Source organism: Chiloscyllium plagiosum, unplaced genomic scaffold (genome assembly GCF_037043375.1).
Source record: "Chiloscyllium plagiosum isolate Xiang-an unplaced genomic scaffold, Cpla_swu_hap1 HiC_scaffold_27, whole genome shotgun sequence".
NCBI classification, from domain to species: Eukaryota; Metazoa; Chordata; class Chondrichthyes; order Orectolobiformes; family Hemiscylliidae; genus Chiloscyllium; species Chiloscyllium plagiosum.
In genome coordinates, this window is record NW_028270165.1 from 63759914 (window position 1) to 63774979 (window position 15066).

At 45.6% G+C, this 15066-nt stretch overlaps 1 protein-coding gene across 9 annotated transcripts in view; it reads right to left on the minus strand.

Annotated features, from left to right (window-relative positions):
- LOC148144448 (uncharacterized) overlaps nt 1-15066 on the minus strand; it is a 677410-nt gene that overhangs the window by 354792 nt on the left and 307552 nt on the right. For 4 of the 9 annotated variants that reach the window (XR_015751478.1, XR_015751477.1, XR_015751476.1 and 1 more), the window contains exons 2-3: nt 9546-9650; nt 6371-6703 (exon numbers count right to left, since the gene is read on the minus strand). The exons of 1 other annotated variant lie outside the window; for it this stretch is intronic. The gene's annotated coding sequence lies outside the window, so the exon portion shown is untranslated. Of the gene's footprint in view, nt 1-6370; nt 6704-9545; nt 9651-15066 lie in introns of those variants that run through there. 4 more of the 9 variants (XR_015751481.1, XR_015751480.1, XR_015751483.1 and 1 more) reach the window with 1 other exon arrangement.

Below are 15066 nucleotides of genomic sequence, written 5' to 3' on the forward strand. Positions count from 1 at the left end.
CCGAATGATCCTAAGTTCATCCAACTCCAGCTCCAGTTCCCTAACATGGTCTTGGAGGAGCTGGAGATGGGTGCACTTCCTGCACGACCATGGCATCCCTCACCTCAAACATGTTGCAAGAGGAACATTGCACTGCCTTCACTGCCATCCCTCTAAAAGTAACCTTTTAAAAACAAACTAGGTCCAAGAATAGAACAAGCAAAATGCAGCACTTACCTACTTACCACAACGGGTCTTATTATTAGGTTAGGCACCTCTGTAGTGCCTCGGGTTCCTCTCCTGCGTGCTTTTATAGGGAAAGAAACCTACCCAGGTAAGCTTACGCTACACCAACTTCCAGATCCGCTTCGCGCTTTTTAAAAAAAAACTTTCAAATTTAAACCGTTAAACAAACGTCACCGAGCCTTCAAGCAGCCACTGCCAAACAGCCCTTACCTGCTCCGCTGACACTTCTATAAGAGGTGTTGGCTGGACCCAGACACTTCGGCGGGCAGTGTTCATTACTCATGTGTATTCTCTCCCCCACCCGCCTTAAACTAATCACCTGGGTTGTGAGTCGATTGTGCTGGCATTCTGGTGGCCCCAGGCAGTGTCTGCATCTGCTCTGCTGTTTCTCTCCATATTGTGATCCAGCGGCCATCTTGTGTGTCAAGTTGGCCAACTGATGGCTCAGTAGCCATCTTGTGTATCTCTGTGCCTAGTAACACCCTGCCCTTCCCCACCTCTCCGCCATGCCCACTCTCTCTCCCCCACTCAATCTCTCTATCAACCCCACTCATTCTCTCTCTCTACCCCCACCCTCTGACCGCCATTTTCTCTCTCTCTGTCCCCCATCCTTTTGATCTCTATTCTCCCCAGCCCCCACCACACCCGTCCTTTCTCAAGCCTCGAACCATCTTTGACCGCTGTATCAAGCCCTTCAAAGGACAGAGAGAGAGAGAGAATGGATAGTAATGACTCTACCTGGGAGTTGGGAGGGGTGAGAAATGGCTGATCTTCAAAATTGAGAATACCTAAAATGATTTTTGCAAGGTTTGTAGCTCAGGTTGAGGTTTAGGGTGTAGGTTTGCTCGCTGGGCTGTAGGTTTGATATCCAGACGTTTCATCACCTGGCTAGGTAACATCATCAGTGGCGACCTCCCAGTGAAGCGAAGCTGTGTCTCCTGCTTTCTATTTATATCTTTCCCCTGGATGGGGTTCCTGGGGTATGTGGCGATGTCATTTCCTGTTCGTTTTCTGAGGGGTTGATAGATGGCATCTAGATCTATGTATTTGTTTATGGTGTTGTGCTTGGAGTGCCAGGCCTCGTAGCCCTACACATGGATGAAAAAAAACACCATTTCGACTGGGACAACACATCTATCCTGGGGCAGGCTAAGCAAAGACTTGCCAGAGAATTCCTAGAGGCCTGGCACTCCAACCTCAACGCCATAAACAAACACATAGAGCGAGGTACCATCTATCAGCCTCTCAGAAAACGAACAGGAAATGACATCACCACAAACCCCAGGAACCCCATCCAGGAGAAAGATATAAATAGAAAGCAGGAGACAACAGCTTCGCTTCACTTGGCGTCGCCACTGAAGATGTTACCTAGCCAGGTGATGAAACGTCTGGATATCAAACCTACAGCCCAGCGAGCAAACCTACGCCCTAAACCTCAACCTGAGCTACAAACCTTGCAAAAATCATTTTAGGTATTCTCAATTTTGGACAGAGTCCTAAATTTACTCCTCCTAATCTTGAGCCTGGTTTCATTCACCAGCAGAAATGACTCAATAAGTAGAGTTTCATCCTCACAGTGCAATGAATTCCCACTTTGCACCAAAACCTCGGATTTACTCACTCACTCAGTTGCTGTCTCACAAATGCAAGATTTCATTGTACCTTCTACTCCCATTAAGGGCAAAACATCTTTGAAAAGTCCTCAGAAACATTTCTGCTCTCACCGAAGATGATTAGAGTCATACAGCACAGAAACAGACCCTTTGTCCATCCACATTAAGGGCAAAGCATCTTTGAAAGCTGCTCTGAAACTCCAGCCTTCACAATCACACTTCTGCTCTCACTGAAGATGATTAGAGTTATATAGAACTGAATCAGACCCTTTGTCCATCCACACATCATTCCTGATGAAGTGCTCGGGACCGAAATGTCGACTCTCCTGGTCCTCAGATGCTGCCTGACTTACCACCTTTTTCAGCACCACACTTTGACTCTCATCTCCAACATCTGCAGTTCTCACTTTCTCCACATCCCACAGTATCACCATTTAAACAATACATCTCCTTCCTGCTTTTTTGTTTCATAGCAAAGACTATAACTTCACATTGAGATACTGCATTTGCCACGTGTTTGTAAATTGTGGTCTTCTCGACTTCGGGGAGACTGAGCATAAACTTGGGGAACGGATTGGCGAGCATCACAGCTGGGTCCGCAGAGGCTGACCAGACCTCCCAGTCACCATCGATTTTAATTCCCCTTCCCACTCCCTTTCTGACAAGAACATCATAGGCTTCCTCTATTGCCACAACGAACCAAACCGCAAATTAGGGAACAACACCCCATCTTCCGCCCGGGCAGACTACAGCCTGCAGGACCCAACATCGAGTTCTCCAATTTCAAATAACTTCCCTTTCCATCACCCGACTCCCTTCTCAGCCCCATGCCCCTCACTACCATTCCTTCCTGCCACCAACCTGATTTCTTCCACCCAATGATTAATCTGACCGATTCTTCACCTATCCCCACTTTAGCCCCCGGTCCCGGCACCCATCCCCAGCCCTGAAGAAGGGTTACACCCGAAATATCGACTTCTACAAAGGAGTATTTAGGACAGAGATGAGGAGGAACTGCTTTTCCTGGAGTGTAGTGTATCTATGGAATTCTCTGCCCCAGGAAGCAGTAGAGGCAGCTTCATTAAGTATATTAAGTATATTCAAGACACAATTGGATGGGTTTTTGCAATGGTAGGGGAATTAAGGGTAGTTGGGACAATGCAGGGAGGAGGATCTCAGATGGTGAATAGATTAGCCATGATCTTAATTGGATTTTTGAACAAGAGGAAGGCATTAAAATGGTTTCAAGACCAGTTTAGAACAGTTACAGAGCCAGAGAGCACAAACAGACCCTTCAATCCAACTAGACCATGCTGACTGTGTTCACAAACTAAACTAGTCCCACCTGCCCCATTCTCCCCGTAACCTTTGATCCCCTTGATACTCAAGAACCTATCTGTCTCAGTTTTAAATATCCTCAGTGACCTGGCCTGCACAGCCTTCTGTGGAAATAGATTCCACAGATTCACCGCTCTCTGGCTGAAGAAGTTTCTCCGTTCTAAAAGGTCTTCCCTTTACTCTAAGGCTGTGCCCTCTGGCCCGAGTCTGTCCTACCAATGGAAACATCTTTGCAATGTCCACTCTGTCCGGGCTTTGAAGATTATGTATGTTTCAATTAGACACACCCCCCCCCCCCTCCCCCCGAGTGCGGGCCTGTTAATCAGCATGAACCAGACCCTTCAGGATGAGGTACAGCAGTGATTAGGGTCAGCAAAGTGAGAATGAAGGGAGTGTGTGTGGGATGGAGATTTTCAGCTTCTAGGGAATGAGAGAGAAAAGTGAGTTCGCTATAAATTAGAATTGATCGGATGGGCCAAAGAGTGGTAGATGGAATTTAATTTGGAGAAATGTGAGTTGTTGCATTTTGGTCAAGCAATCCAGGCAGGACTGACACAGTTAAGAGGAGTGTTGCAGAACAAAGAGTCCTTGGAGTGCAGGTTCCATAGTTCTCAGGTAGACAGGATAGCCTTTGTTGGTCAGAGCATTGAGTAGATGAGTTGGGAGGTCATGTTGTGGCTGTCCAGGATGTTGGTTAAGCCACTTTTGAAATACTGCAGTTAGTTCTGGTCTCCCTGCTGGAGGAAAGATGGTATGAAACTTTGAAAGGGGTCAGAAAAGAATACGCCAGGGGCATTTTCCATGGAGCATCAGAGGCTGAGGGGTAAACTTATAGACCTTTGTAAGGGCCATGGATAGAGGGGAAACCCGAAGGTCTTTTCCCCAGGGTATGGCAGTCCAAAACTAGAAGGCATATGTTTGAGGTGAGAGTGGAATGATTTAAGAGATTGGAGGGGCAACCACTTCAGAGGGTGGTGCATGTATGGAACGAACTGCCAGAGGAAGTGGTGGAGGCTGGCACAATTACAACATTTAAAAGGCACATGGATGTCTGTCTGTTCTCAGCTCTGCTGGATGTCTGTTGAAGCTCTGAACCCCCCCTTCTACACCTTCTGGGACAAACAAACATTTAGTCAATCAAGCCTCAATCCACAATCTCCCAGCCAGTCAACAATCCAGGCACAGTGTAGTCACAGCAGGGAATCAGCTGCCCTGAGTGCAGGAAGGCCTTTACCCAGGCCTCTGCCCTGCTGAGGCACCGGTGGGTCCACACGGGGGAGAGACCCTTCAGCTGCCCCGAGTGCAGAAGGACATTCCGTGAATCCTCCAACCTGTTGAGGCACCAACGGGTCCACACAGATGGTGGAATTCGAATTTGGTCAGAAATCTGGAGTTCAGAATCTAACGGTGAAACCATTGTTGGTGGGGTGGGGGTGGAAGAAAACCCCCATCTGATTCACTCAGTTCTTTTTTAGGGAAGACTTGAGCAGTTATGAGAGCAGTCGTCCCAGCTGCATCCTTTACCCGGTCTGGCCTACACGTGACTCCAGCCCCACAACAGTCTGGTGGACTCTACGCTGCTCATCCAACTTGATTGGAATACAGGTTGAAATTGCTGAGTGAGGCAATACTTCCTCCAGGTTAAGGCTGTACCAAGGATGCAGTTACAAAGGGACGACTCAGTGGTGACCAATAATGAAGAAAGTGAGGGGTTGCACTTTGACCTTGAGCTATTTTTTAAAAATTGCTACTTTTTCTACGCCTTTCTGCTGGGAGATTCTGAAGCTGTAACAAAGTTGGGTCACAATAAAGATGACCTGAACTTCACACTGAGCTCAGACTCTCACTGAGAGCTTTAAACTGCAACAGGTTTTTGTTTTAAAACTGCTCACTTTACATGTGAAAGTGAGAACTGCTGATGCAAGAGATCAGAGTCAAGATTAGAGTGGTGCTGGCAAAGCACTGCAGGTCAGGCAGCGTGCGAGGAGCAGGGAAATTGACATTTCGGGCAAAAGCCCTTCCTCAGGTTTTTGCCAGAAACGTTGATGTTCCTGCTCCTCAGATGCTGCCTGACCTGCTGTGCTCATTTCTGACAGTCTCCTGTACTATGTTTCCAATGTTGTGTATCGGTTGCAGCAGTGAATGAGTAGCCAGCATTGTTAGAAATTGTAAAATTTTCAGGAGTGCAATGTCATCAGCATTGTAGTTTCCTGGCAGCACTGAGAAGTGTGTGCCTGGTTCACTAGACATGATGTGGAGGTGCCGGTGTTGGACTGGGGTGGATAAAGTTAAAACTCAACACCAGGTTATCGTCCAACTGGCTTATTTGGAAGCACGAGCTTCTTCATTGGGTGTTTGTGGAACAGGATCATAAGACACAACCACCTGATGAAAGAGCAGTGCTCCAAATGCTAGTGCTTACAAATGAGCCTGTTAGAGTATCACCTCGTATTGTGTGAAATTTAACTTCGCACACCCCAGTCCAACAGCGGCATCTCCAAATCAGGTACATAGTTCTTTGAAAGTTGCATCATTGGGAGACAGGGTAGTGAAAGAGGTCAGTCAGGAGCCCTGGAGGACCGGAAGGTGACTGGTCCTCCTGCCAATCAGAGCCTTCCTATTGTCTTAATGCAGACGTTGGAACATGAGCTTCGGAAGCTGCTGCTGCTCTCTCTGAATGAAGATTGAGTTTGCTCCAGACTGTAACCTCCTTATTCTGTCAACCATCTGAGTGTATGGTACTCTCTTCACAACTCCTTTTCCATGATTTTCATTCTGGGCTTCAATTTACGACTTGCAGCAACCGAAAGGAAAGGGAATGAACTCACGGAGTGGACAGAATCAGGAAAAGTTTGTTTATAAACAGAGTGGTTCACGTGTGGAGTGAATGTAAAGAGGAAGTGGTGGATGCACATTCAGATGCAACGTTTAAAAGACATTTGGATAAGTATATGAAGAGGCACGGGCGGAGGGATGTGGGCCAAACACTGGCAAGTGGCACCAGTTTAGTTTGAGAACGTAGGCAGCATGGAATAGTTGGACTGAAGGGTCCGTTTCTGTGCTGTCTAACGTAACTGTTCTGTCGTGGTCTTAAAACCATTTTCTTGCCTTCCACCTTCAACGTGGATACTGTACCTGCATCCAACACATAAACCATTCAAAATAAAAAAAAACACCTCCTGCGCACAAAGAAATCCACACTTTATTGTTCAAAAATCAGATGAACTCAGCCTTGAATATATTCAATGACCCCCTAACTGCAGGAAGACATCCCCACTTCTAATCTCAGTTCAGCTTGTTAATATACCACTTGCCTTGCTGCACCTGTCTGACAACTGGCATTGACTGATGTAGAAGGATGCTGCAAATCAAAGCACTGATCACACGGTGGTCTGGTGTCAGCTCAGATTTCAGGCCCTGATTTCTCTGTCCCGTGTTGATCCTCCTGTTCCCACAGACTAAGATGTCGGTCTGTTCTCAGCTCTGCTGGATTTCTGTTAAAGCTTTGACACCGCCTTTTATAACTTCTGGAACGATAAAATATTCAATCAAGACCCAACCCACAATCTCCCAGCCTGTCAACCATCCTGATACAAGGTGCAGTCATAGCAGGGAATCAAACAAGAAAAAATGAAACAAAAATCATAAATAGGCGCACGTGCTTAATGTTTGTTCATGAGGAAGTAAACCAGGAATAGGGGTCTCTCAGGAATTTTACAGTGCCCTACTTGAGGAATTCTGTCACCCTTACATCTATTAGTACCCAGCTATGAATTACAACAACATTTACACCAACAGGAATAAAGCATCTGTTATCAAATAGACAGAGATATACAGCATAGACATGGACTTTTTCTCTATCTCATGCACACATGATAGATCATCCATGGTGGGAGTTTGTCTTTGTAGCATGATGTTTGCAAATACATTCTACTTTGCTCAAAGACTGCACAGTCTGCAGGCAGTCAATACATGTAATATATTGTAAATTCCACTTTGAAAATAGATAATGGGCCCACTACCTTTTGGATGTGAGCATAAGTGGTATAGTAAGTAAGTTTGCTGATGACACCAAAATTGGAGGTGTAGTGGACAACGAAGGAGGTTACCTCAGATTACAATGGGATCTTGATCAGATGGGCCAATGGGCTGAGAAGTGGCAAGTGGAATCTAATTTAGGTAAATGTGAGGTGCTGCATTTTGGGAAAGCAAATCTTAGAAGGACTTGTACACTTAATGGTAAGGTCCGAGGGAGTGTTGCTGAACAAAAAGATCTTGGAGTGCAGGTTCACAGCTCTATGAAAGTGGAGTCGCAGGTCAATAGGATAGTGCAGATGGCATTTGGTATGCTTTCCTTTATTGGTCAGAGTATTGAGTACAGGAGTTGGGAGGTCATGTTACAGCTGTACAGTTGGAATATTGCATGCAATTCTGGTTTCCTTCCTATCAGAAAGCCCTATGCAATGTTTGTTTTTGTTTAGTGGGCGGCACGGTGGCACAGTGGTTAGCACTGCTGCCTCACAGCTCCAGAGACCTGGGTTCAATTCCCGCCTCAAGCGACTGACTGTGTGGGTTTCCTCCGGGTGCTCTGGTTTCCTCCCACAGTCCAAAGATGTGCAGGTCAGGTGAATTGGCCATGCTAAATTGCCCGTAGTGTTAGGTAAAGGGTAAATGTAGGGGGTATGGGTGGGTTGCGCTTCGGCGGGGCGGTGTGGACTTGTTGGACCGAAGGGCCTGTTTCCACACTGTAAGTAATCTAATTAATGTTTGCTGCAACCTATTCTAAAATATGAAAGACTTAACAATCCAGGTTTGTTCAATATATCAGTTCAGTGGCAGGGCACTGTAATGTTTTCCTATAAATTCTGTGCCATATGATCTTATTGTCCACAATCACCTGATGAAGAAGCAGTGCTCCGAAGCTCGTGTTTCCAAATAAACTGTCGGACTTAGCCTGGTGTTGTGAGATTTTTAACTTTGTCCAGGTTCAGATAGTGCCCAGGGATGTGCAGGTTAGGTGCATTAGTCAGGGGTAAATGTTGAGCAATAGGGGAATTGTGTGGGTGGGTTACCTTTCGGAGGATCGGTGTGTCGTCTTTGGGCCAGTTGGCCTGCTCCCACACTGTGGGGAGTCTCTGAAGGGGAAGGGATTTTTGTAAACTGTGCAAGGCAATGCAGGCGTAGTGTGGGGGCCTGCTGTTGGCCTTGCCCCGCCCTTTGCTCCTTTCCCCTGTTGTGGAGTTGTCTAAAAAACAGCTACTCTTTCTCTGCCCTTTTTGCTGGGGGAGGGGGGGGGATCTGAAGCTGTAACCATGTTGGGACACAAAATAAAAGGTAACCAGAACATACTGCTGGGCTCAGGCTCTCATTGAAAGCTCCAAGCGGTTTTTGTTTTAAAGCTGCTCATTTCTTGCAGCCTTCTGCACTAAGTTTCCAATGTTGTGTATTAGATGGAGCAGTGAATGAGTAGCTGGTTTCGTTAGATACTATAAATTTTTCAGGAGTGCATCGTTTCATCGGCAGTTTACTGGCAGCACTGGGAAGTATGGGCTGTGTTCACTAGAAACGAGGTGGAGGTGCTGCTGTTGGACTAGGTTGGACACGGTTTAAAAATCACAACACCAGGTTATAGTCCAACAGGTTTATTTGGAAGCACCAGCTTTCGGAGTGCTGCTCCTTCATCGGGTAACTGTGGAGCAGGATCATAAGACACAGAGTTAAGAGCAAAAGATCAATGTCATGCAACTGATGATATATTGACAAACGTAGATTGTTGTTAAATCTTTCATCTTTTAGAATGGGTTGCAGGTTTTAGTTCATTAATGTGTACATCGCAGTACTACTATTAAGTCATATTCTCAAGATCACTTAAGGTCTTTTTAAAAAACAGGTGACATCTCAGTCCAGACAATGCATGAAAGGTGTGAGAGTATCCCAATCTTAAATCGGACTGGTTCTATTTCCAAACTAGGAATTTATAAAATATTACATGGATTGACTACCTGCATATTGTGCGTTTTGTGCAAAATTGAATATATCTGCAAATATAATTCTGCAAATGCACCACATTGTTATATGTATGTGTGCAGCATGAGTGCGCGTGTAAGAGAGTATGTGTGCACATGCTTGGTAAAGTGAGTGTGATGGAGGAGAAGCCTGTGAAAGGGTGTGTGTGTGTTGGGGGGGTGTGTCTGTCTGAGAGAGAACATGTGTATAGATAAAAGGTGAGGGGTTGCATTTTGCCAAAATAAGGAAGGGCCGGGCTTGTACAGAGGGATATGGTGGGGGGCGGGGGGTTCAGATATATACTTCTTTGAAAGTTGCATCACTGGTTGGAAGGAAGCTTCAGAAGGCATTCAACACACTTACCTTAATTGTTCACACCATTGAATAAAGGAGCTGGGACATAATGTTGAAGTTGTACAGGATGTTGGTGAAGTCACTTGTAGAGTACTGAGAACGCTTCTGGTGGCCCTGTAATAGGAAGAATTCTATTAGAAAGGGTTCAGTAAAGATTTACCAGGATGTTGCCAGGACTGGAGGGTTTGAGTTGTAAGGAGAGGCTGAGACACTCTTCACTGGAGCACAGGAGGTTGAGGGGTGACCTCATTTGAGATTTATAAAATCATGAGGGTTATAGGGAAGATGAACATCAAACACAGAAAGGAGTATGCGCGGTTATGTCGAATGACGGGGGAAGAAATTGTGGCATTTGCACACTTTAAATCTGCTAGGAGAGAACACTGCGCATGCCGGAAGACTGGAGGTTGGCTAATGTGGTGGCACTGTTTAAGAAGGGTGGTAAGGACAAGCCAGGGAACTATAGACCAGTGAGCCTGACATCGGTGGCGGGCACGTTGTTGGAGGGAGTCCTGAGGGACAGGATGTACATGTGTTTGGAAAGGCAAGGACTGATTAGGGATAGTCAACATGGCTTTTTGTGTGGGAAATCATATCTCAAATTTTGAGTTTTTGAGGAAGTAAAGAGGATTGAGGAGGGCAGAGCGGTAGATGTGATCCATATAGACTTCAGTAAGGCGTTCGACAAGGTTCCCCATGGGAGACTGATTAGCAAGATTAGATCTCATGGAATACAGGGAGAACTAGCCATTTGGATACAGAACTGGCTGAAAGGTAGAAGACAGAGGGTGGTGATGGAGGGTTGTTTTTCAGACTGGAGGCCTGTGACCAGTGGAGTGCCAGAAGGATCGGTGCTGGGCCCTCTACATTTTGTCATTTACATTAATGATTTGGATGCGAGTATAAGAGGTACAGTTAGTAAGTTTGCAGATGATACCAAAATTGGAGGTGCAGTGGACGGTGAAGAGGGTTACCTCAGATTACAACAGGATCTTGACCAGATTGGCCAATGGGCTGAGAAGTGGCAGATGGAGTTTAATTCAGATAAATGTGAGGTGCTGCATTTTGGGAAAGCAAATCTTAGCAGGACTTATACACTTAATGGTAAGGTCCTAGGGAGTGTTGCTGAACGAAGACACCTCACAGTGCAGGTTCATATCTCCTTGAAACTGGCGTCGCAGATAGATAGAACTGTAAAGGTGGTGTTTGGTATGCTTTCCTTTATTGGTCAGAGGATTGAGTACAGAAGTTGGGAGGTCATGTGGCTGTTGTACAGGACATTGGTTAGGCCACTGTTGCAATATTGTGTGCAATTCTGGTCTCCTTCCTATTGGAAAGATTTTGTGAAACTTGAAAGAGTTTAGAAAAGATTCACAAGGATGTTGCCAGGGTTGGAGGATTTGAGGTATAGGGAGAGGCTAAACAGGTTGGGGCTATTTTCCCTGGAGCGTCGGAAGCTGAGGTTTACAAAAGGGGCATGGATAGGATAGATAAAGTCTTTTCCCTGGGGTGGGGGAGTCCAGAAGTCAAGGGTATAGGTTTAGGGTGAGAGGGGAAAGATATAAAAGAGACCTACTGGGAAACTTCTTCACACAGAAAGTGGTACGTGTATGGAATGAGCTGCCAGAGGAAGTGGTGGAGGCTGGTACAATTGTAACATTTAAGAGGCATTTGGATGGGTACATGAATAGGAAGGGTTTGGAGGGATATGGGCCAAATGCTGGCAGGTGGGACTAGATTGGGATGGGATATCTGGTCGGCATGGACGGGTTGGACCGAAGGGTCTGTTTCCATGCTGGTTCAGCAAAAGCTATTCACGCTCTTTGCTGTCTGCAAAAATGGCGCAAATCCTTCTTCAAATGGACCAATGAGAAGCCAATTGTTGACATTCAGCAACTGAAGAAAGTGAGTGAATCCAGGGAGGGGACAGAGTCGGGAAACGTTGGTCCAGGTCTGTATCTCAATTGGCAAACACATGGCAAATGCAGTCCCACAGCGTGAAATTATAGCCTCAGTTACGAACAAATAACTGCTGAAAGGAGATGTGTTGTTTAAATGGTGACATATTGGGATGCGGAGAAAGTGAGGACTGCAGATGCTGGAGATGACAGTTGAAAAGTGTGGCACTGGAAAAGCACAGCAGATCAGACAGCATCCGAGAAGCAGGAGAATCAACGTTTCAGGCATGAGCCCTTCCTCAGGAATGATGTGTGGATGTAAAAAGTGGCCTCAGCAGCCTTCCACACCAGTCACTGCCAGTTGTCAGACAGGTGCAGCAAGCAATCAGCAAGGCAAGTGGTATATTAGCAAGAGGAAATGAGTTCAGAAGTCTCTGCAGTTAGGGGGTCATTGAATACATTCAAGGCTGAGTTTGTCTGATTTTAGAACAAGAAAGAAGTGGATGTTTCTGGGGGAAGGCAAGTAAAATGATTTTAAGACCAGTACAGAACAGTTAAAGGGTCATAGAGCACAGAAACAGACCCTTCAGCCCAACTAGTCCATGCTGACTATATTCACAAACTAAACTAGTCCCACCTACCTGTATTTGGCCCATATCCCCTGAACCTTTCCTATTCATGTACTTATCCAAATGTCTTTTAAACGTTGTTACACAACCAGCATCCACTATTTCCTCTGGACATTTATTCCACACACAAACCACTCTGTTTACAAAAAAGGTGCTCCTCATCTCTTATTAAAATCTTTCTCCTCTCACCTTAATTTGTGGCCTAATCTTGAAATGACACATGCCGTTCACCTTATCTATGCCCCTCATGGTTTTGGAAACCTCTATAAAGAGAACAAAGAACCTGACAGCACAGGATCAGGCCCTTCAGCCCTCCAAGGCTATGCTGATCGAGATTCTCTATCTAAACCCGCCGCCTATTTTCTAAGGATCTGTATCCCTTTGCTCCCTGCCGATTCATGTATCTGTCTAGATACATCTTAAATGACGCTATTGATCCCAGCCCTACTGCCTCCACTGCATGAGGCACCCACCACACTCTGCGTAAAGAATTTTCCATGTAGATCTCCCTCAAACCTTTCCCCTCTCACTTTGAACTCGTGACTCCTAGTAATTAAGTCTTCCCCTATGGGGGAAAAAAAAATTCTTCCTATCCACCCGTCTACATGCCTCATGGTTTTATAGGCCTCAATCAAGACCCCTCCTCAACCTCCTTATTTCCAATGAAAATACTCCTAATCTACTCAACCTCTCCTCATAGTTAGCGCTCTCCATAACAGGCAACATCCTGGTGAACCTCCTCTGCACCCTCTCCAAAGCATCCACATCCTTTGGGAAATCTGGCGACCGGAATTGTACAGCAGTATTCCAAATGTGGCCGAATCAAAATCTTATATAACTTCAACATGGCCTGCCAGCTCTTGTACTCAATACTCCGTCCGATGATGGAAAGCATGTTGTATGCTGCCTTAACCACTCTACTGACAGACATTGTTCTCTGAAGATGGCAATAGATCTGAACACCCAGATCTCTCTGTACATCAATTTCCCCCAGGACCTTCCCATTTAACGTATAGTTTGCTCTCGAATTGCACCTTCCAAAATGCATCACCTCGCATTTGTCTGGATTAAACTCCATTTCTCTTCCCAACTCTCCAATCTACATTCTGCTGTATCATCTGACAGTCCCCTTCACTATCTGATGTTCCATCAATCTGAGCGTCATCTGCAAACTTGCTAACGAGGCACCCGACACCTTCACTTTTCAACCTCCTGTGCTCCAGTGAAAAAAGTCCCAGCCTACCCTTCAATCGGTGTGAATTCTGTCTGGGTCCCAATGTCGAATCAGCCTGACATTTTGGATAGAAAAGCTCTGCATTTAAATTACGTTCTTGAGAAAGTTACTGAAAACAGGTTCTGGGATTAACATACCAAAGAACAGAACCCCATTCTAAAAGATGGAAGATTTAATCTAAATTGTTTAATGTATCACATCTCCATGACACTGGACTCCTTTGGCTATAAATTCTGTGATCATGATCTTATTCTCCACAACCACCTGATAAAAGAGCAGAGCTCCAAAAGCTAGTGCTTTCATGTTATGGCAGTAGCGGGAGGTGTGGGCTGTATTCACTAGAAACAATGAAGCAGTTAGATACCACACATTTGAGGGGGAAGGGTGTATTACATGACCTCCCAACTCCTATACTGAATGCTCTGAGCAATGAAGGAAAGCAAACCAAACGCCTTCTTCATTATTCTATCCACCTGAGACTCCACTTTCAAGGAACTATGAACCTGCACTCCAAGGTCTCTTTATTTTGCAACATTCCCCTAACTGCATCAGTCCTGCCTGGATTGCTTGACCAAAATGCAAACCTCAGACTTCTCTAAATTAAACTCCAACTGACACTCCTCGGCTCATCAGCCGATCCCAAAAATTCTAATTTATAGTGAACTCTCTTTCCTCTATTATTCCCTAGAAGCGGAAAATCTCCGTCCCACACTCTCTCCGTCCGTTTTCACTTTGTTGAAAGTGGAAGAATGGGATTGAGAAACTAATCAGCGATGATTGAATGGAATGAGCAGACCTGGTGGTCTAATTTCTGCTTCTATGTCTTGTGGTCTCTTGCTGTCCTGGACACCGAGAGAGAAAATTGGGACCAGCATTGAACCGATCATGACTGGATATGGATCTACCTGCATCTAGGTGGATGGGCTGGGACTTTTTCACTGGAGCATAGGAGGTGGAGATGTGACCTTATCAAGGTTTATAAAATCATGAGTGGAGAGCTGAGGTGAATGACAGGTGTCCTTCCCCTAGGCTGGGGGTTTCAAGATGAGGGAGCAAATTTTGAATGTGAGAGGAGAAAGAGATTTTAAAAAGACTTGAAGGGCACAATATTTTTTATATACAGAGTGTGGTTCACGTGTGGACTGAATGTCCAGAGGAAGTGGTGGGTGCAGGTACAGTTACAAGATTTAAAAGACATTTGGATAATTACATGATTAGGAAATGTTCAGAAGGGTATGGGCCAAAACACTGGCAGGTGGGACTGGTTTAGCTGGTGAACATAGTCAGCATGGACTAGTTGGACTGAAGGGTCTGTTTCTGTGCTGTATGGTTCTGTACTTGTCTCAAGACCATTTTCTTGCCTTCCCCATAAACATCCACATAAAAATCAGATGAACTCAACCTTGAATATATTCAATGACCTGAAAATGTGTTGCTGGAACAGCGCAGCAGGTCAGGCAGCATCCAGGGAACAGGAGAATCGACGTTTCAGGCATAAGCCCTTCTTTAGGAATCAAACGTCAATTCTCCTGTTCCCTGGATGCTGCCTGACCTGCTGCGCTGTTCCAGCAACACATTTTCAGCTCTGATCTCCAGTATCGGCAGACCTCACTTTCTCCTCGAATATTCAATGACCCCCCAACTGCAGGAAGACATCCCCGCTTCTGAACTTAATTCCTCTTGCTAATACACCACTTGCCTTGCTCATTGCCTGCTGCACCTGTCTGACAACTGGCACAGAAGGACACTGATGCCCCTCTGAACATCCA